Source organism: Pinus tabuliformis, chromosome 5_2 (assembly GCF_031772625.1).
Source record: "Pinus tabuliformis cultivar Carrire ecotype Pingquan chromosome 5_2, CPIR1, whole genome shotgun sequence".
In the NCBI taxonomy this organism is placed as follows: domain Eukaryota; kingdom Viridiplantae; phylum Streptophyta; class Pinopsida; order Pinales; family Pinaceae; genus Pinus; species Pinus tabuliformis.
The window spans coordinates 971,367,145-971,391,028 of NC_142306.1; positions in this window are offsets into that span (position 1 = coordinate 971,367,145).

The window sequence follows — 23,884 nt, forward strand, 5'->3', positions numbered from 1 at the left end:
ACCTTCACATTCCCATTCTTCAAATGAGCATCGTATGAAAATTGAGAATGTTATCTAGTACCCTCATATTGTCACAACATTTATGCACCACAAATTCAATATTTTTCGAGAGGAAGTTATCCAAAAATGTCTTAAAGCTAAAGACTTTTGGTACAGGTTTGTGTTCAATTTTTTTCTATACTTTTTCAACTTTTATTATGATTCTATTTATATTGTTTTTAGTAACTATATCTTCATTTTCTTCAAATATGAGTGGAAACATAAAGGTTCAGCACATATCCATGGTTTCCTATGGTTAAAAGGCACTCCTGACATGGAAATACTTGATTGGTCAAATAGTTCTGATGTACAACTTGCAAAGATATTCTTCGACAAATATGTAACTTCATGGAATCCGTGTGACATAAATCATCGCAAAATAATGGTTCCACAAAGCCTCAATGACGACCCTTTGCTATTGAATATTGGTCATATTTTCTCTTCTAATCCTCATAATGATTACGAAGAATTGTTAAACCGTGTCCAAAGGCACACAAAGTGTACTGTAGATTCTTGTTTGCGCAAAAAGGGCACTATTCTAACATGTCGATATAATGCTCCATGGGATCTTTGTGATGAATCAAGATTGTTCATAGATGATCAAGGAAGGAAAAATTATGAGCCAACAAGAAATGATGACAGGCTTAATGTACATAACATTGACCTTCTCACAACATGGTGTGCAAATGTTGATTTCCAGCCAGTGCTTTCTCGCTATGCTGTCTTCAAATATATTGCTAAGTATGCATCAAAAGTAGAAAAAAGGTCTAAAATTTATCATCATATGTTGACTAGAATTTCACATTCTATTAGCTCTGAGGATCATGCTTTATGTGCATAAGGAAAGTTTCTTGCAGAAACTATTGTTGACCGTGACATTGGAGCATAAGAAACATGCCATATGTTGCTTAAGCTACCTCTTGTTGTTTGTAGTCGAAAATTTGTTTCCTTAAATGTTGGAAGAAAGGTTTTTAGGAAAATATCAAGGGATGGCTTGCAATGTTCATCTGAGAATACTTTTGTTCAACATTATTCGAAGAGACCTTTTTTCCTTGAACACCTATCTTTGATAGAAATAACAAGATATTGGAAATTTGATAGCAAGCATAAACAAGATCCATAGAAGCATAGAGATGTTCATGCTATTGTTAGGGTTTGGCCACAGTTTTATTCTATTCCTCGTGAGGCTTTAGAGGAATTTGAAACTTTTGCTAGGGAAAATTTCTCTTGTACAAGCCATTTTGTGACATTCCTGCAAAAATTAGCCTTTCAACTGAAATTATTATTGAAAATTGGAGGAATTTTCGATATCAAGCATGGCATGTTGATCAAAATCCATCAATTATAGACAGTATTGAAGATGAAGAAGATGATGATTTTTCTAACTAGGAAATGAATATTGAAGATGATTTTCAAGAATGGCAGATTTTCTCTTGCTTGGTTCCACCAAATGATGTGAATGTTTATGATCTTCACACCCTTCGTCAAAGGAACTTGATATATCCTTTGATTGGGAAAGTACAACTATTTCTAATGATGTTGCAGAAGAAGCTATTAATTTGATAAGGAATGAAAAATCAAGGGGTGATATTGTTGACCTTTCAAATAGAACATTTGCATCTCCAAATTCTTTGTCGGAAAACAAGGACTTTCTTTTGAAATTGTCTTAAGGCACTTTGTTGAATATGAGATTCGTGAAGCTCTTCTTATGATTATTCAGGGCACTATGGGCACTAGGAAGTTGTTCCTTATCCATTGTATTTTTGAAGCTCTTTCTAATTCGTCAAGTGATGGAAGAAGCCCTTTGCTTCTTCTTGCCCCAAGAAGAATAGTTGCTTTTCATATACATGAAAAACCAATACACTCAGCTCTAAAAATTCGAATTAAAGATATGCAGCCACTATAGGGGCAGTCACTTGCAATATTCCAAGATGAAACGCAACATGTTAGATATATATTGATTGATGAAATGAGCTTTCTAGTATCAAGGTTGTTTATTCAAATAGATGCTCGATTACGAAAAGCAATTCTAGAGAAAAATAATTGTCCTTTTGGTGGCGGATCCATCATCCTTGTGGGCGACCTTGGCCAACTCTCTCCTGTGAGAGATAAGCCTTTGTATGCAGGTAATACAACAGGGAAAGTCTTATGGAACAAATTCAACATTGTTGTCACTCTTGATGCAATCTTTTGCCAACAAGGGGATAATGAGAAACAATATTGTTTTCGTAGAGTCCGCAATAACATAATAAATGTAGAACCTGTTCTTGAAGATTGGGAGTTTCTTATGTCACGGGCTGATATGAGGTTGCATCCTAGAGAAAGAGATTTATTTAATGCAGCAGTTCACATGTTTCCAACAAATAATTTGGTCTCCTTCCATATAGAGATATTTTAAAATCATTAAATTCTCCAATTGCACAATGTGTTGCTGAGCATTCAAGGCATTGAAAAATCAATGGTGTTGATGATGATCAATTAGACCATGAAGTTTTATTGTGTTGTGGTCAGCATGTTATGTTAACATGTAATTTATGGATTGAAGCTGGCTTGGTGAATGGTGCACTTGGTTATGTTAAGGATATATTTTATCTGCCTACCTCTAAGCCACTTCAACTTCCAATGTTCACAACTATTGTTTTTGATAATTATGTTGGTGTTCCATTTGATGCAAACAATCCAAACATTGTCCCTATCACACCAGTGATAAGAGGAAATCGAAAACAAATTCCTTTGAAGATGGCATGGGCTCTTACAATCCACAAGTCATAGGGATTGAATTTAGAATGAGCGTCAGTTGATATCGGCAATAAAGAGTAGCAAGGCCTTACCTTCATAACCATGTCAAGAGTGAAATCAATACATGGTTTACGCATTGGACCACCTTTTTCTTTTCAACGTTATGCCAAGATGAAAGATAGCGCATATGTTACAATTAGGAAGAAGGAAGAGGAGCGATTGAAGTCCATATTGCTATGACATACAACTAATAACATTGTGACCTTCTTTACATTATGTCTTTTTAATTTATTTTATTGTCCTCTTGATTTACTTTTAATATAATAATCATTTTCATATATTTATCAGATTAATAAATTCATCATATTCATAGTAATATTGGAGAAAGTTGTTTACATCATTTTTCATGTTGTTCAATTTACTTTTTTTTTTAAATGTCTATTGCTCTTTTCTTTGCAACAGACCATTCAAACATAAATAATGAGTTATATGAACCAGTCATTCAAAATCATTTTTATAACCAGTTCATATTGATATTAATATTGTGGATTCATATTACATCATGAAATGAAAAAATAGAGGTTTTGAATATTGGCCATCACCATGGCCAATATTCATTTTTTGAATTTTGGCCATGGTTTTATTCAACTTCCACAGTTTTTTCTATTGTATTTTGAAATGAGGCTTATATTTGTATAAATTTTTGTATCCTTTGGTTCATTTAACACTAGATTGTTTTTTTTCATGTAACACTATAACATTAAGTTTTTTAACATAAATACAAATGGGGTGTTATGTTTTATGTATATACATATGTGTGTGTGTGTGCTTATTTATTTGTGCATGTCTTTATTGATTTTGCTTTTGTTTTTGTGTCTTTCAAATTCAGATATGGACAATAATGATGTCATCTATTATTCTATAACAATACACCATATTGCTGGAGCTATAAGTTTTCTTTCCTCTGTTTAGAACAAAATTGATCGAAAAAATGGGTTCCATCTTGTATTTATTGATGATCATATTCGTGAGCTAGATCAAACAAAAACACATGTAAAATACTTGAAACATGTGCACCAGAGGGAGTCTGGGAGGAGAACAAGAAGGAATTGGTTGGAAAGTGTTAAGTATCGTGATCATTATCCTGTTGATTTGAATTGGTGCTGCTTTTGTCATCGGTCTAGTTGTGTTTTGGAAGAGGCCGCTCCATAGATGACTTTTGATGGAGTGTTTTAAGTTCAATTTTGTAGTGGAATTATTTGATGTAAAGAAAACAAAAAATATATGTTAAGACTCAATGTTATTTTTGTGGTTGCAATGTTGGTTAAATTGAATTTTTTTTAAACACTAATGTTGTTTTTATGTACAAAATTGTATATCTCTGGTCTTAAAATGTCGGTTTATGTTGTTCTTCTTTAAATCCAATGCGTGCAATTTATATGTGTTTTTTTCATTTATGTTGCTTTGATCCAATGGTAGTGATACTATTTTATATCTTTCTCTCGCATTTGTGATTGTTGTGGTCTTTTGTGTTGATCCCTTCACCTTAATCACGTCTTTCATAAATGAAAATATTGTTTACATTTATAATATTATTTTTGGGATTTCATGTTCTAGGTGTTTATATCAATATTCTTGAGATTTATAATATTAATACATTCATGTATTGATATCAATGTATTTATGGCTTAAAATTTATTTATTATCTATAATGTAGTGATATAAATGCGTTATTATTAATGTAAAGATGATTTATCATGTTTTAATGCTTTATGGTTTGCAATGTGGTTCTTATATTGGTTTTGGTTTATGTTTTTTATTATTGTTTTGTGTTATAGCATTATTTATGTTTATAATATTGATGCCATGGATTTAGGGATTAGGTTCGGTTTACTATTTCCTTGGGTTTATAATATTAAATGATTAGGTTTATTTTTTCTTTAAGTTTGTAATATTAATAATTCCTTCAGTTTATAATTTATTCCCTTTGGTTTATTAATCCCCAATATTAAGGTTTAAATAATAGTCCTAAGGTTTAATATTAATCCCTTTATCCCTTCAATTTATTAACATGTTGCTTTCATAATATTAACAATCCCTAGGGTTTATTGATCCCTTAGGTTTATTATATTCATAGTCACATGGGTTGATCAATCTATTGGGTTTAAAAAATTAATTCCTATTAATCCCTTCTGTTTTTAATATTGATCCTTTGCCATTTTTGATCCCTTTGGTTTCTAATATTTTTCCCTTGGGTTTATTAATTCCGTAGGTTTATAATATCAAATTCATGGGTTTCTTCATTCTTCAAATTTTTAATATTAATAATTCCTTGGGTTCATAATCCCTTCAGGTTTTACTGTTAATCCCTTGGGTTTATTATTCCTTTAGGTTTATTATATCAATCGCTTGGGTTTATTATTCCATTGTGTTTATATTATTAGTCCCTTTTGTTTAATAGTATTCCCTTAGATTCATAAGGCCTTGGGGTTTTAGTATTAATCCCTTGGGTTTATAATATAAATCGCTTGGGTTTATTATTTCCGAGTCAAACATGGTTTATTATGATGTCAACCATAGTCCAACATGGAATTGTGATAAGGATTGTCTCAATATGAAAATCAATGATGGTCGATCATGTTTAATTTAATGTTTATAATATTTGTCTTAGGGTTTATATACGTTGGGTTTATAATATTATTCCCTTGGATTTAATATTATTCCCTTGGCTTCATAATCCGTTGGGGTTTTAGTATTAATCTATTCGTTTTATTATTCCTTTGGGTTTCTCATATTAATCCCTTGCGTTTATTATTCCCTTAGGTTTATAATATCGATCATTGTAAACCATTGTCAATCATAGCCAACCATGGTCAACCATGCTTGAATGTCACATTGTGACAAGGATTGTCTCACCATGAAAATAAATAATAATCCCTTGGGTTTATTATTCCTTTGGGTTTATTATATCAATCCCTTGGGTTTATTATTCCCTTGGGTTTATATTATTAGTCCCTTTTGTTTAATAGTATTCCCTTTGGTTCATAATCCCTTAGGGTTTTAGTATTAATCCCTTGGGTTTATAATATCAATCACTTGGGTTTATTATTCCCGAGTCAAACATGGTTTATTATGATGTCGACCATGGTCCAACATGGAATTGTGATAAGGATTGTCTCAATATAAAAATCAATGATGGTCAATCATGTTTATTTTAATGTTTATAATATTTGTCTTAGGGTTTATATATGTTGGGTTTATAATATTAGTCCCTTGGGTTTAATATTATTCCCTTGGGTTCATAATCCCTTGGGGTTTTAGTATTAATTACTTCGTTTTATTATTCCTTTGGGTTTCCCATATTAATCCCTTGGGTTTATTATTCCTTTAGGTTTATAATATTGATCATGGTAAACCATTGTCAATCATAGCCAACCATGGTCAACCATGCTTGAATGTCACATTGTGACAAGGATTGTCTCACCATGAAAATAAATCATGTTTACTTTAGTGTTTGTAATATTTATATTTGGGTTTACGCATGTTGGGTTTATAATATTAGTCCCTTGCATTTAATATTATTCCCTTGAGTTCATAATCCCTTGTGGTTTTAGTATTAATACCTTGGGTTTATTATTCATTTGGGTTTACAATATCAATCCTTTGGGTTTATTATTCATTCGGGTTTATAATGTAAATAACTTGGGTTTATTATTCCCTTAGGTTTATAATATCAATCATGGTCAACCATTGTCAATCATAGCCAACCATGGTCAACCATGTTTGAATGTTTCATTGTGTTAACACCCAGGTTGTTCCCTATGACTCCCAAGGGAATACGGCCGGGGTAACCACTGACCAATCTTTTGATCACTGTTTCTAGCCAAACTGTGATCAGAGAGGGCTCTCTCTTTATGATTTGTATCTGTTATGATAGTGTTTTAGGCTAGGTATTATGCACAGGTTTTGTTTATGTTTTGGATGAAGATTTTCTTTCAGGTCTTGTGATATAATGTTCAAAGAGTCAAATATCATTGGGCAATGGAGTCTATGGCTGTAGGTGTCTAGAAACTTTGAGGTGAATTGGTGAAACTTACAGGGCCATTTGGATACTTCATACAACAAAATTTTTGATTTATAACACAAATAGGTGAAAATACCAGTGAAAGCAATTAAGAATTTTCACTAAAGTATTTAAGTATTTCCACCAAACTAGGTATGAGAAACGGATAGATGTCTCAGGAGCAAAACTTGAATCCCTGGGAATGTCTATCACTGTAAAAGATATAGTTTTAAAGTGCAGCAATTAAGAATTACACTTTATTCACTGTATCTGAAGAAAACATGGATAATAGCTCAGATTGAGTTCAGGGTAATCAGTGATTAAATCCTGGAACTATTCTTCTACTTTGCTATTAAGTGTAAAACATTTAAACAATAAAAGAGAACAAAAGACTCGAAATCAGGTAACACAGAGATTTAAGAAAGACTTATTGTTTTATGAAACACTCTGGAATCCTGCAACATTCACCATTCATCACAATGCATCAAGGTACGCCAAGCTTCGGAAATTCCATTCACCCTTTGTATTATTTCTCTGAGAATTTTACAGCAAGTGAGATGCCCAAAATGAAAATAACAACAACCCCTTAAGCTTCAGTGGGGGGCGAATATATACATACGATTTTACAAAAATATCTAAGTTCTAAGTTATCTCAGACTTAATGTTCTCACCAACTTTTGAGATATTATTATCAGAAATTTATTACAGCATTGAATACAAAATAAAGGCGTCTTGATGTTCGGTCAGAAGATATTTTGGCCTTTGGGAGCTGCTAAGTCGGTCGGGATACTTTGATCAAATGCTGGAGACTCCGACTTTATGGCTCGTGCGCTGTATTTTGGGTCTGCCACCTATGATTGTGATTTCTGCTGTGGTGAGTAAATAGCCCTGCCGAGTTGGCTCAGCATCTGTCTTTTCCTTGTGGAGTTGTCCACCAAAATTCTGCCTGTGCATGACTGTTCATAAACTGGAGAAAATTAACGCTACAGGTTCGGGCCTGATAAGATTATCTGTGTCAAATTCCTCCATACTTCTTGTGTGGGCAATTGGTGATTTATGATTGCCCCCATAGTCTCATCTGCTTCTGTATACTTAAAGAAATTTGGTGGTGTATCAAACAGGTGATCAATTTCATTCATGATAAAAAACAGGTTATCCACCCTATCATACAAATTCTGCCCTGATGTTGGCCCTGTTTCTGCTGAGGTACTGGGCTGTTTTGCAATTTGTGCTGCAGCATGGGCATCCACCCTTTTGATGTAATTTTCCAGGGTAAGCAGTCTTCCTACACTGCTTAATATGCTGGGGAGGCCTCTGTTTTGTAATGCCAGGAATCTGTCCAGGAATTTGTTGATTTCGGTCTGCATGTCCTGTGTTCTCCTCTCCAGTGTTCCAACTAGGCTTCTTAGTGTCAGGACTCTTTTAACTACTGAGATTGTTTCAGTCCTGTTAGTAATTCCCATGGTAGCTAGTTGAGAGCTAGTTTTGTTATTTAAAATATTGATCATTCTGCTGGCAGCATCTGGCATGTGGCCAAGGCTTGCTCTTGCTCTGTGTATTTCCTTGTTTGCCTTTGTGATGAGTACTATTTGCTCATCCATAGTCTCAATATACTGCCACTGATTGGTGATGGATCGACCAATGTTGCCCCAGAGGACTGCTTTTAATTCTGCTGTTACTTTTTCTAGTGCAAGCTCCTTTTCCAGTTCAGCTATTCTCTTTTTTAGAACTTTTATTTCCCTTTCCTTTGCTGCCTCATTCTGCTTGCTTTTGTCAAATCTTTCATTCACCTTAGTCAAAGACCTTTTGACTTCATCAAGCTCTTTCATTTGGGACTCAAGAACTCGGATCTCAGCTTGCAGCTTCTGCATATCCAGACTAGGAGTCTGCTCTGTTGTTGGCGTAGTTGTTGCTGTAGATGGTGCTGTAGTTCCTGTCTGCTGAGGAGGAAGAGTAGTTGTTGGAGGAGCTTCTTCAAGATTGATTACTTCCGGAGGGGGCTGGGAAGTTTGGCCCTCTTCTCTCTGTTTTAATGCTGTCTGTAATGCTGCCTTTGCAGCTTCTGATTGTCCTAGCTGGTCTTGAGTCCGAACCAGCTCCTTGTATAAGGATATCATCAAATCCGTAGCATCCTTTTCTAGCCTTTGTTGAGCAACTTCATCTGTTTGAGGATGGATGGTGGCTGGGAGCTTGATTTTCCTTCTTAAGGCAGCCATGTCTTGATCCCTTATCTTCAACAGTTCTTGGATCCCTTTAACATCTTTAGGATCATGTCCTATTTCTATAATTACCTCCTCCAAGGACTTGATTCTGTTGTCCTTGGCTTGTGATGATGCTCTCTCCAATTCCAGCTGAGAGGCTGTATTATCAAGGCTGCTCTTCAATTTGTAGTTTTCCAATGTTTCATCTGCCAAGGAGGCATACACCATTTCACCAGTTTGTTTATGCAGTTCGATTTTATCCATAGGGTGTATATCTTTGGCCAGAACCTCCATGTTGGTCCTTAGGTAATCCGAGGTAGATTGGGGATGCAGAGTTGTGGGCATGAAGTGAATCATGATCATTTTGCCTTCACTTACATCAAAGGCAGACATGAGTCTTTGCTGATTGGTGGGAGCCAGGTTCAGCAAATGATTGTACAGCTGTACTTTAATAGGATCACTCCTCCTTTTAATGTCGATAAACTGCTGTTTGATGCTTACCTGTCCTTCTTTGTGCTGGCTGGAGGAGCTGACCTCCCCTCCCATAGCTCTATCATGTTCATGCTGGAAAGAACTGGCTGATACTTCTCGGCTGGGTGGGCCCATGCCCGATGCTTGTCTTATTGCCTCATCATCTTCTGGGAAGTCATTCAACCTTTGCCTTTTCTCTCCCTGATCGATGGATGAAGTCAGGGGAGTCTCTCTATCTCTTTTCCTGGTTAAGTCCTCCTTTTGTGGGGTTTGGAGGACCGATGTATCAAAAGTAGTTTCTGCCCTAGGAGGCACTATATTCTGAGCCTGTTGCTCAGTGGAACTAGGAGTGTCAATCACCCTTTCTTGCTGCAAGGGTTGCTGTTCCTTAAGTGGCACTTCTTCTTGCTGCTGCCCTTGTTCCTACTGTTCCATCTCTTCTTGCTGTTGTAGCAATGTCTCCACTTGTTCTTCTGTCAATGGAGGTGGCTGTTCCACCTGCTTCCCTTTATCTTTGCTTGCTGTCTGCGGTGCCTTCTCGGCAGTTTGCTGCTGTGTTGTTGATGATGTAGTAGCTGCTCCAAGCTGTCTTCTGTATGAATGAGGAACCTGTCCACAATTTTCCAAGTCAGCTTGCTTTTGTATATTTCTAGCTTCTCTTTCTAGAAGCTCTTCAGCAGTTATTTCTTCTTCTAAGGTACCCTCTTCCCAGCTTAATGCATTGGCATACTGTTCAATCTCAGGTTGTCTCTTGTGTGCATAACCACCCAATTTGTATTTTATCCTCCTGAGGGAGACAAAATGATTGGGGTCATAGGGTATCCATTCAAAACTAGTTTGCAGTCTGAGGCCTTCCAGGATAGTGTTTGCCTCTTTCCATCCCTCCTCTTTTCTGTTATATAGGAAAGGACCCAGCTAGCTCCTCACCTTTAGCTGTGACTTCTTGTTCTTGCTCTGAAAATGCAGGTAGTCTGAGTTGCCAAACTGTCTGAAATATTCCAAGGCAAAAAGCCTCATGGGGACATACCTTGGCAATCTAAAAGGTGTCAACTCACAGCCATATATTCTGATGACTGTGTGGTTTTGGTAGAAGTACCAATTACCAATGATGTAGGACTTATTCAAATGGAGAATTCTCCTCATGTCATCAGTTAGTCTAGGAGGAGGAGTACCCTGCAGTACTGTCATGGCTGGATAAATGAATAAGTCAATGAACTCATTGTATGTGTAAGGTGACACAGATGTATAGTGAAAGACAGAGGTCCAGAACACCACTGATCTTGGATTTCCTTGGGCATTGAGTTGCTTAAAAGGAAAAGAGAAGGTAGCTAGTTGATAAAACAAGAAGAGGTGGTATATGTATGAGGTATACCTGAATAGTCTTTCTCTCTTTAAGTTCATAAACTGGTCATGGATTTTATCTGCAATGTATGTAGCATAATCATAATGCACAGCTGGGGGCTTACCAGGAGAGAATAGAGACAGCATTGCTATTATGGTTTCATCCACATCCTCCATTCCCTTGAATCCTAGGGCATAGCTGATCAAATCCACTAACATCCTGCCCAATTCATTCAAGTACTGATATCCAATAGGAGGAGTTCTGACAGATTCAGAGCCTGGTTTTACAAACAGCTGATTGATTTTAATGAGTTGGTCGCTTGACAGCTTGCTCCCTTTCTTTATCAAATTCTACATATTGAGGGGGGTCAATTGCTTGGCAGTATGGAAGTGCAGCATCTCATTAATACTCTCTGAGGTGATCTGGAACAAAACTAAGCCTGAGGGGCTAATGACAGCTCTTCGGCTTGGGTCATAGCATTCCTGGCAGCTGTATATCAACTCTGGCATAGGATTTACCTAGGGGAGGTTGTAGATTGGCAGGTTTGAGTCCCAAATCCCCAAGATGTCTGCTCCACTCAGGTGTTGGGCTTTCAACTCATTCAGCATCTGGATATTATACTTGGAGCCCATAAGAAACCAGTCCAGCATTTGGTAATCCATATCTCCCAGGGTTTTCCACTCCAATTCCTGGTGAGGGGCATTGAGGGGCTTGATGTTGAGAGCAATGGGAGTCTCCATAATCTTCTTCAAAGTTCAACAATTGTAGGTGGATGGTTTAATGGAAGCAACACAGAATAGAAGTGATTTTCTGTAGAAATAGTTTGTATCTCAGATACCAGAGGAGGAATTTACACAACAGCAGTTGAAATACTGTTTGTTTCAGGAGCAGGGCTTCTCTATGGTCTCACTATGTCCTCTTTTAGCGGGTGAATTGAGTTTAATAATAAATTTGCCGGGAACACGCAGTGAATGTTGTTTTTGAGCGAAATTACAGGTATTAAGGCTCGGCTGATGTTTTTGGACTTCACAGTTGCAAATGTGGATGCGCAGAGGGAAATGGCCGGTGAAAATATAATTTTTAAGGTCTCCTTAGCCCTCTGAGTAACTTTAATTTCAATAACAGGCGTATGGAGGGCAGCAAGCGGTAAATACCTGTTAATTGACAAACAGAGGTCGCATGGGTGTGCACGGTTGGAGCTCTGGAGGTCGCCTTGGTTAACTGAGCAGGTTGGCGAAAATTTGGACGTAAACAGCCATGCAGAGCCGAAGTAGCGACAGGAGTAAAAAGTGAGAAAAACACGGTTTTTTGGGTTAATATGGACCTTTTTACTATTTTGGCGCTTTTTAGTGATGACGTCAGCATGACGTCATTGGTGGGCCAAGGTGAGGTGATGTCAGCTGACGTCATCGGGTGACGTGGCGGTAAGCTATTGGTCCATGGGGGCGATGAGGTGGCGACCATGTCATCAGCGAGGTGGACCAATCAACGGCAAAAGGATAAGCAGAAATGACGTGGCGATATGACATAGGAGGGCAGCTGGCGGTCAGGACCGTAGCGGTTACGGTTAAGGCTTAGCCGCTACGGTCTCTCGGGGCGGTCTGGGTACGGCGTTGAAAGTGTCAGGCCCGGCTCCAAGAGCCCTTATTGCTTGACGCGTGGCCTGCCCGTGACGTGACGCAACGTCACTTTCTCGGGCGGTAAAGGACCACCATGGGGGCCGCTCCGATATTGCTGTGGATCGTCGGATCCTTAAGATCTGATCCGACGGTGGGCGGAGCAACAACGTGCTTGGAGTATATGCGCGGGCGGAAAACTTTGGGTTGTGGGTTTTTTGATGGTTTTTCAATGTTTTCCATTAAAACAAACTGCGCGCTAACCTTTTGGAAATGTGCCAGAGGCGGGTTTTTTTTTAGACTTTGGGTAATTTTTTCAAAGGTTTTTAAGGGTAAAAGAGGGTTTATAAGGGTTTTTTCAATGCAAATGGTGGTTTGAAGAGCAAGTTGGCTTGTAGCAAGGGGGAATGGGACGTGATAGGTTCACCAAGGTGACCAGAGGTTACTTTGGTTCCTTTTGAAGAACATATGGCTATAATGCCAAGGGGAGGAGTATTTATAGAATTTGGGGCTTTATACACCATAGTGTTAATATTATTAGGGGAAGGGTAAGATAGGGGAGCTATATAGTAGAATTAGGGGTTAATATGAATGAAAAGGGCAAATGAGGGGATCTTACTGAGTTTATCTGAAATTGATTTAGTTTTGAGAGTAGATCAAAATGAAAAGATCTTAGACAAGAAATGTGGCCTTTGTATGAACAAGAACCACCATAAAACCATGATCTCTCTCCATGAATCTCAGCTGAAAAGGGATGTTAATAATGAAATGAAAGGGAAAGGGAGGTTAGTCATGCTCCTTGCTGCAATTTGATGGAATTGACCACTTTGTCCATTGATAGATTTTGCCTTGGCAATACATCTTTTGACATATGTGCAATGGTGAAAATGCCCTTTCTACAACCACAACTACTTACCCAGCTATTTTCCTAGCATTTTTTGTTTCTCCATTGGAGGGTGCACTTGGACTTGCAAACCCTTACTTGCCTTTTCTTTTCTTTGGCTTTTCTTTATTCTTTTCTATCTACTTCTACCCTTATCTCTTCCAAGGTCCCAGATTAGGCTGTTGGGATCCTTTTCTTTTCTACATAAACTATTTGTCTGCCAAGATTAAGCAGTTTGGACAGCCTCCTTTCTCTATTCTACAACAGAAAATTTAAACATGGCATGATCCAGATTAGACTTTTGGATCATCCATCAAAATTTGAAATAAGGTCATCAATATTTGAAACACTTTACACACCTCTTGTTCTCTAGGAAATATGGGATCTTTGTGATATCAAAGCAGAGCATATTTGGACTTTCCTTGGCCAATCATGAAATATGAAACCTATTGGTATAGGTATCCAACAGTGGCTCCACATGGGGATGGTTTTTCTTTTGAAAGACCAAGAACAGCAGGTCAGATTGCCTTGTTCTTTGACTGCCCATCTCAATCTTGAAATTTCGCTGCTTTGATGTGTCAAAACTGTGTGCCTCCTTTTTGGAAGACCTCTGATCCTATTGCCTCTTGCTGGTTGGTGAATCACTTGGAAAACTGTATTTTACAATCTAAAACAGAAAACTATATGTACATCCGCATATATACAATGAATCCTTAGTTTCTACTCATGGGAATAGTCAAAGTAGTGCTTCAGCATCCTGCCATTGACAGGACCTTCATCCAAGTCAGTTTCAGTCAGACTTTTAAGGAAGTAAGTGTTGTTACCTTGTACTGCTTGGACAGCAAATGGTCCTCTCCATAAAGAATCAAATTTTCCATGTTTTCCTTTCTCTTCTCTTCTTGCATCCCACTTTAAGACTTTGTCCCCCACATTGAAATCTTCTGCTTTGGTTCTCCTATCAAAGGCCTTTTTCAATTTTTCTTGTAATATCTGCACTCTGCTGAAAACTTGTTCTCTAGTTTGCTGTAAACAGATTATCTGATTGATCCTCCTTTGCATATCATTTGGCTCTGCTTGACTTTCTTGCAGAAGCTTCATAACCGGTACTCCTAGTGATGAAGGAAATCTGGCTTCTAATCCATAGACTAACTCATATGGGCTGGTCCCAATTGATCTTTTGGTTGTTAGTCTATCTGCCCATAAAGCATTTACTAGTTTCTTATGCCAGTTCTTTTTGTTCTCTTCCAGCACTTTCTTTATGATATTTATTAAACTTTTGTTTGATGATTCAGCAAGGCCATTTCCTTGAGGATAGTAAGCAGTAGAATGGCCCAAAGTTATGTGAAACTTATGGCAGAAGTTCACAATTTTCTTGGATCTGAAGGCAGCAGCATTGTCTGTTATTATCTTGTCCGGACAGCCAAATCTAGCCAGTATATTGTTTTCCAAAAACTGAATAATTACTGAATCATTTGCTTGTCTGCATGGGGCAGCTTCAATCCACTTGGTGAAGTAGTCTGTTGCTGTTAAAATCCATCTGTGTTGGCCTGAAGATGAGGGATGAATTTCCCCAATGAAATCCAAGCCCCATTGTTGGAAAGGTCTTTCTGTTGCAATGGGCTTCAAAGGAAGTGGCAGCAACTGTCTTTTGCCTTCAAACAGTTGGCATTTGTGGCATGAGGTTGTAAATTTCTTAACATCAGAGAACATGGTGGGCCAGTAATAACCAGCCCTCAATATCTTGTCCACAGTGGACTTCCAGTACAAATGTCCACCACAGTCTCCAGCATGGAAATCTTGCATGATATTGTTAGTTTCATTCTCCATTAGACAGTGCAGCAATATACCTTCATGGTTTTTCCAAAGTAAATTTCCATCTATCACACAAAATCTAGATGTTTTCATTTTTAGGAACCTACACTTAGTTCTGGACAGTCCTGGGGGAGCACACAGGTTTTGTAACACATAGCAGATATCAGAGTACCAAGGAGATTGTTCAAAGGCTACATTGATCTTTGGAGTCGCCAGCTCTGTTTCACTGTCCAGTTGGTTGATATCTAAGGCTTGGAAATTTGCTTCTGTCATTAATTTGGCCAAACCTTGCCCTTTTATCAGCTTAGTAGGTTTTATTTCAATGTCAAATTCTAGTATATTGGCAATCCATTTTCCTCTCCTACCCTCTAAGTTTTCTTGGGTGAGAATGTCTTTGACAATAGGACTTGGTACATAAGCCACAACATGGGAGTAAAGGATGTAAATCCTAAAGTCTTTAATAGCTTTGATCAAAGCATAGGCTTGCTTCTCCATAATTTGATACTTTAGAGGGGCATCTCTAAGAGCTCTGCTGAAAAAAGCAATAGGCTTCTCATTCCCTTGGTCATCTTTCTGTAATAAAACAGCAGCAATAGTATGTTGGGAGGCAAAGGAGAAAATGATAAAGTCTCTGTCAAACTGAGGATTGGTTAACACTGGGGTTTGAGTCAAGGCCAATTTTATACTTTCAAAGGCTTGTTTTGCTTCAACAGTCCATTTGACCTTTGAATCTTTCTTTAGCATATTGTTTAGTAATCTGATTAATTCTGCTAAATTAGGGATAAACCTTCTTAAAAAGTTGATTTTCCCTAAGAATCCTTGCAATTCCTTGACATTCCTTGGGTGAGGCATTTGTAGGATAGCTTGTATCCTATCTGGATCAATTCTTATGCCATCTTTTGAAATAATGTGTCCTAAGAGTTTCCCTTCTTCCAAGCCAAATAATGACTTCTTGGGGTTTAAGGAAATGCCATATTTCCTACATGTTATGAAAATCTGTCTCAAATGTTTCAAGTGTTCTTGGTCAGATTTTGAAAAGGGTGTAAGATCATCTAAGTAAATGACCAAGAAGTCATGAATTTCTTTTGCAAAAGCAATGTCCATTGCTCTTTGAAACGTTGCCCCTGCGTTTTTCAATCCAAAGGGCATTTTCACATACTTGAAAGTTCCCCATGGGGTTGTAAATGCAGTTTTGTCTTGATCATCAGGGTGTACTAGGATTTGATTGAAGCCTGAGAATCCATCAAGCAATGATATCCTTGAAGCCCCTACTACTCTTTGAAGAATGTGATCCATTTTGGGTAAAGGGTAGTTATCTTTGAGTGATACTTGATTCAAATTCCTTAAGTCTACACAAAGTCTAATCTCACCAGTTTTCTTTCTTGTAGGGACCAAATTTGAAATCCACTCAGAGAACCTGATTGGTGCTATGATACCAGCTTTGAACATTTTATGTAATTCTTTTTCAATGGAAGGAAGGAGCACAGGATTGATCCTTCTCAATTTCTGTTTGAATGGTTTTTGATTGGGCTTGAGGGGAATGGTGTGCTGGATGACAGAAGTATCATAGGACTTTAGATCCTCATAACCCCAAGCAAAAACATCTTGAAATTCTTTAAAGAGATCAATGTATTTGGGCTTTTGATCAGGGGGCAAAGAGGCAGATAGCTTTATTATTTTAGGCTTGTCAATAGTACCAATGTTGCATTCTTCAACTGCTGCATCTAATGGCTGCATCTTTGGCTTCCTGGGGACGTCATTTGAATCAAAAATGTCTTCTAATGGGGTAAGGCCTACTGGAAGGAAATTGTCTTTGAGTTGTATGATTTCAGCTTCAGCGCTGCTCATCTCTTCACAGTCAATTTGGTGAATTTGCTGAATGTTTTCATTGTTGAAAATGGTTGGACTCAGTAATTGTTTTGCTGTTCTAGGTGACATTGGGTGAGCAGACTGTTGAAACTGTATTTGTGATGGACTTGCTCCATCAAGTATTTGTGATTGACATGCTGATTCAAGTATTTGTGATTGACTTGCTCCATCAATATCAATATTTAATCCTGTGAACTCTTGTTGCAAGGTTAAAAAATTGTTTATTTGCATGTCATCCTCAAATACTTGCCATTCTTTGACATTGTTTGGAATAGAGGGTCTGTATTTGACCTCGGCTGTGAAACAGTTATTGGGTTCTAATGGGAATTTGAAGGTGCTGGCAAACGTTGCCAAGCTGTGTGCATGGAGATTGTGGCCCCTTGAAATTTTTGTGATAACACACTCAGAGAAGGTCTCTAATATTTCAATTACAGCAGATCTGTAGGACCTCAATCTTTTGTCATTGGTGACAAAGTTTCCTTTCACTTGTTGAATTACTAGATCAGAGTCTCCCATGATGGAGAGTTTAGGAGCTTGTAGTGATTTTGCTAGCTTTAGGCCTAGTAACAGAGCTTCGTATTCTGCCATGTTGTTAGTGCATCTAAAATTCAATCTATAAGCCCTGCCTTCTGCATAGTCTTTCTCTTTGTTATGTATCCACACTCCAGCTCCTGCTCCTAGCTTGTTAACTGAGCCATCAAATTCTAGGACCCACAGGATGTCTTGCTGAACAGGAGATTTAAAATTCTGTTCATGGGATGGCAATGTGAGCATGAGTTGGGGTTTCTTTTCCCATTTGTTTTCTAGGACAATTTCATCACTTTTTTGACAATCTTTGACAACTAGAGGAGGGATACTGTGTATTGTTGGGCTGATTGATGTTTGGCAGGTGATACTTGTTTGATCAATGTTTTGTTCTTGTATGAGTGTTTCGGTCCTAATGTCATTGTTTGAGAGGCTTGTGCTGTCATTGAAGAGGATGAAGGAGTCTATGTCCGAATGGACAGCATATATTGGAAAGTTTTGAGGCTTTTCTTCACTGCTGACCATATACTTCATGAGTGTTTCCCTGTACAGTCTTTTTGGTTGCCCAAAGACAGAGATAGTGGCATATGACATATCTAATTGCAGGGAGCCTTGGAGCTTGGCTCCCCATGATCTTGATAACAGCATCCCATATTTAGGTGGGATATCAGCGACTACAACATCCATTAGAATGGTTTTGTTGGGATATTGAACCAGAGACACACATAAATCTTTTATTAGGCCTAAACATTTGACTTGGCTAGAATCAAAAGAAAACAGGTCTTTGTATGGTCTTGTTATATCCAAGTTCAATCTTTCCATGACTGCTTTTGGCATAAGGTTGTGAGAGGCGCCTGAGTCGAACATTGCATTATGCAGTATTTTATCATGAACATGCAGGCTGACATAAAAAGGTAAAACCCCTGTGACCATTTTTTTTCCATCTACCTCTGGGCCAAACAGTAATTCTGGAGTGTCATCTAGCACATTTACATCATCTTTGCTAGTAGTGAGTTGAAGGGATTTTTTGATCTGTTGTTTGTATATGTCATGCTTGGCTAGCTCTGAGAGAGGAATTGCTATTTTTAGCTTGCCAATCTCTGTGCCTAGGTCAAAAGGTTTGTCAACTTGGGTTTTAGAGTCACGGATACCAGTCTTTTCTTTGTTCATTAAATCTTCTTGTTGGATTTCATCTTGATTTTGAGACCTGCCCCTTTTACTCATGTTTTGAGGGGTAAAATTTGAATCAGGGTGAGAGGACGAAGTTGCCATGGGCTGTTGTAGTGGGGACAGTAGTTCAGTAACCTCCTCAACTACAATTTCTTCTGCAGGAAAGTTTATTTTGTCATTGGGTTCTGTGATCATGGTTTCTTTAGACCTCTGTTTATCCTTTATCTTGTCGGGCTGGTTTACATTCACAGTCCTACTCCTCAGTTTATACTGTTTATGGACTTCATAGACAGCAGTATCATATCCTTGTTTAAAGTCAAAGGATTCTCCTGATTTAGTTTGGAATGTTTTGCTTTCATCCTCCTCATGGTCTTCTTGTGTTAGGAAAACATGGCTTTTACCATCCAGACCCATTAAGTTAATTTCAGGATCTTCATTGAGCTGATTGGCTGTGGAAGTTTCTGCATAGTTTTCTTGAAAAGGGGGTCTAATGTCTTGGTCAGCACTTGTCTTTCCTATGTTTGGGTTCTGAGTTCTCCTAAAATTCGGGTTTCTAGGAGGGTTGCTTTGTGATGCCTCCCATGATGATTTTCTTTCAACTGATTCCACTCTTTCACCCAATCTCTTCATGCTGTTTAGTATTGCATCCAGCTTTTGATCAAAACCCGAGGGCTCTTCTCTGAAGCCAGTCTTCTTTTCCAACTTTGCCCTGTTTCTTTTGGCAATTAGGTTAGCCTCTACAGTGACTGCAACCCTTTGAGCTTCTGCAAGGGTTGGAGGATCTCTTTCTTTCAATTGATAGGCCATATCAGAATCAAAACCGTCAGGGAAGTTATACAGGGCCAAATCAGGAGGGGGCCTTAAGTTCTGTGGGATAGCATTATATACATTGTTAAACCTAGCACAATATTCCAAAACTGTTTCTTGGGGACCTCTTTTAATAGTGTTATATTCACCAAGTATGTGGAGAGGATCTTTCTTCTTCTCCCATCTCTCAGTAAAAACTTCGTAAAGCTGATCAGGTGTTGCAATGGAGTTTGCATTGAGGGATCTGAACCAAGTTCTAACATCCCCAGTTAAGCTTTGAACAAAAATTCTCATCCTGACGCTGTTATCATCTATTTCATAGGTCTCAAAGTGGTCTTGCATCTTCTTAGCATGCTGGACAGCTGTCAAAGGGCCATGGGAGTCAAAAAATGAGATTTTGGTTTGGTAGTCTTGGGGTAGAGCTGGAGCATTAGCTGGTATCTGCAGAGGTGCATACCTGTTAGCCATGTTTATGAGGTTTAGAGGGTTAACAGGAACAAATGGAACAACAGGGATTACAGGTGTGACAGGGTTAATGGTATGGGTAACAAGCGGGGAACTGGTTGAAAGAGTATGTGCAGATGGTGAAGATGGGAGAGGAGGGCTTTGAGGTGTTGATGATGAACTAGGGGAACTAGGGGTGGACCGGAAAAGAACTTTGCAAGGAGTAGGAATAAGGATAGGTCGATCTGAACTTATATCTGAATCAGCAGGCTTCTCCTGCTTTTGCTGTCTCCTTATGTTCTTTGGAATGATATTTGGATTATCAACAATGATAGGTTGATTAGGGTCAGGGTTTGCCCTAGTGTGCCTTGGGTTTCTTTTGGGAGCCAGCTTCTAATTTCTTTTGAATTTGTACAGGAAGCTGCTATATATGCAAGGACTGGATGTGAATTTTGGAATGGCTATATATGTTCCAAAGCTAGGATGAAGATTCCCTAATTAGCTCTTCCCTAAAGCTGTCCCTGTGTTACAGAAACAGTTCTAAGGCCTCTTGGCTAGTTTCAGGCTTGATGGTAGCTTTGGAAGATAGATAGTAATTGAAAAATCTTAAGAAGTCCCCAGTGGAGTCGCCAATTATGTTAACACCCAGGTTGTTCCCTATGACTCCCAAGGGAATACGGCCGGGGTAACCACTAACCAATCTTTTGATCACTGTTTCTAGCCAAACTGTGATCAGAGAGGGCTCTCTCTTTATGATTTGTATCTGTTATGATAGTGTTTTAGGCTAGGTATTATGCACAGGTTTTGTTTATGTTTTGGTTGAAGATTTTCTTTCAGGTCTTGTGATATAATGTTCAAAGAGTCAAATATCATTGGGCAATGGAGTCTATGGCTGTAGGTGTCTAGAAACCTTGAGGTGAATTGGTGAAACTTACAGGGCCATTTGGATACTTCATACAACAAAATTTTTGATTTATAACACAAACAGGTGAAAAAACCAGTGAAAGCAATTAAGAATTTTCACTAAAGTATTTAAGTATTTCCACCAAACTAGGTATGAGAAACGGATAGATGTCTCAGGAGCAAAACTTGAATCCCTGGGAATGTCTATCACTGTAAAAGATATAGTTTTAAAGTGCAGCAATTAAGAATTACACTTCATTCACTGTATCTGAAGAAAACATGGATAATAGCTCAGATTGAGTTCAGGGTAATCAGTGATTAAATCCTGGAACTATTCTTCTACTTTGCTATTAAGTGTAAAACATTTAAACAATAAAAGAGAACAAAAGACTCGAAAACATGTAACACAGAGATTTAAGAAAGACTTATTGTTTTATGAAACACTCTGGAATCCTGCAACATTCACCATTCATCACAATGCATCAAGGTACGCCAAGCTTCGGAAATTCCATTCACCCTTTGTATTATTTCTCTGAGAATTTTACAGCAAGTGAGATGCCCAAAATGAAAATAACAACAACCCCTTAAGCTTCAGTGGGGGGCGAATATATACATACGATTTTACAAAAATATCTGAGTTCTAAGTTATCTCAGACTTAATGTTCTCACCAACTTTTGAGATATTATTATCAGAAATTTATTACAGCATTGAATACAAAATAAAGGCGTCTTGATGTTCTGTCAGAAGATATTTTGGCCTTTGGGAGCTGCTAAGTCGGTTGGGATACTTTGATCAAATGCTGGAGACTCCGACTTTATGGCTCGTGCGCTGTATTTTGGGTCTGCCACCTGTGATTGTGATTGCTGCTGTGGTGAGTAAATAGCCCTGCTGAGTTGGCTCAGCATCTGTCTTTTCCTTGTGGAGTTATCCACCAAAATTCTGCCTGTGCATGACTGTTCATAAACTGGAGAAAATTAACGCTACAGGTTCGGGCCTGATAAGATTATCTGTGTCAAATTCCTCCATACTTCTTGTGTGGGCAATTGGTGATTTATGATTGCCCCCATAGTCTCATCTGCTTCTGTATACTTAAAGAAATTTGGTGGTGTATCAAACAGGTGATCAATTTCATTCATGATAAAAAACAGGTTATCCACCCTATCATACAAATTCTGCCCTGATGCTGGCCCTGTTTCTGCTGAGGTACTGGGCTGTTTTGCAATTTGTGCTGCAGCATGGGCATCAACCCTTTTGATGTAATTTTCCAGGGTAAGCAGTCTTCCTACACTGCTTAATATGCTGGGGAGGCCTCTGTTTTGTAATGCCAGGAATCTGTCCAGGAATTTGTTGATTTCGGTCTGCATGTCCTGTGTTCTCCTCTCCAGTGTTCCAACTAGGCTTCTTAGTGTCAGGACTCTTTTAACTACTGAGATTGTTTCAGTCCTGTTAGTAATTCCCATGGTAGCTAGTTGAGAGCTAGTTTTGTTATTTAAAATATTGATCATTCTGCTGGCAGCATCTGGCATGTGGCCAAGGCTTGCTCTTGCTCTGTGTATTTCCTTGTTTGCCTTTGTGATGAGTACTATTTGCTCATCCATAGTCTCAATATACTGCCACTGATTGGTGATGGATCGACCAATGTTGCCCCAGAGGACTGCTTTTAATTCTGCTGTTACTTTTTCTAGTGCAAGCTCCTTTTCCAGTTCAGCTATTCTCTTTTTTAGAACTTTTATTTCTCTTTCCTTTGCTGCCTCATTCTGCTTGCTTTTGTCAAATCTTTCATTCACCTTAGTCAAAGACCTTTTGACTTCATCAAGCTCTTTCATTTGGGATTCAAGAACTCGGATCTCAGCTTGCAGCTTCTGCATATCCAGACTAGGAGTCTGCTCTGTTGTTGGCGTAGTTGTTGCTGTAGATGGTGCTGTAGTTCCTGTCTGCTGAGGAGGAAGAGTAGTTGTTGGAGGAGCTTCTTCAAGATTGATTACTTCCGGAGGGGGCTGGGAAGTTTGGCCCTCTTCTCTCTGTTTTAATGCTGTCTGTAATGCTGCCTTTGCAGCTTCTGATTGTCCTAGCTGGTCTTGAGTCCGAACCAGCTCCTTGTATAAGGATATCATCAAATCCGTAGCATCCTTTTCTAGCCTTTGCTGAGCAACTTCATCTGTTTGAGGATGGATGGTGGCTGGGAGCTTGATTTTCCTTCTTAAGGCAGCCATGTCTTGATCCCTTATCTTCAACAGTTCTTGGATCCCTTTAACATCTTTAGGATCATGTCCTATTTCTATAATTACCTCCTCCAAGGACTTGATTCTGTTGTCCTTGGCTTGTGATGATACTCTCTCCAATTCCAGCTGAGAGGCTTTATTATCAAGGCTGCTCTTCAATTTGTAGTTTTCCAATGTTTAATCTACCAAGGAGGCATACACCATTTCACCAGTTTGTTTATGCAGTTCGATTTTATCCATAGGGTGTATATCTTTGGCCAGAACCTCCATGTTGGTCCTTAGGTAATCCGAGGTAGATTGGGGATGCAGAGTTGTGGGCATGAAGTGACTCATGATCATTTTGCCTTCACTTACATCAAAGGCAGACATGAGTCTTTGCTGATTGGTGGGAGCCAGGTTCAGCAAATGATTGTACAGCTGTACTTTAATAGGATCACTCCTCCTTTTAATGTCGATAAACTGTTGTTTGATGCTTACCTTTCCTTCTTTGTGCTGGCTGGAGGAGCTGACCTCCCCTCCCATAGCTCTATCATGTTCATGCTGGAAAGAACTGGCTGATACTTCTCGGCTGGGTGGGCCCATGCCCGATGCTTGTCTTATTGCCTCATCATCTTCTGGGAAGTCATTCAACCTTTGCCTTTTCTCTCCCTGATCGATGGATGAAGTCAGGGGAGTCTCTCTATCTCTTTTCCTGGTTAAGTCCTCCTTTTGTGGGGTTTGGAGGACCGATGTATCAAAAGTAGTTTCTACCCTAGGAGGCACTATATTCTGAGCCTA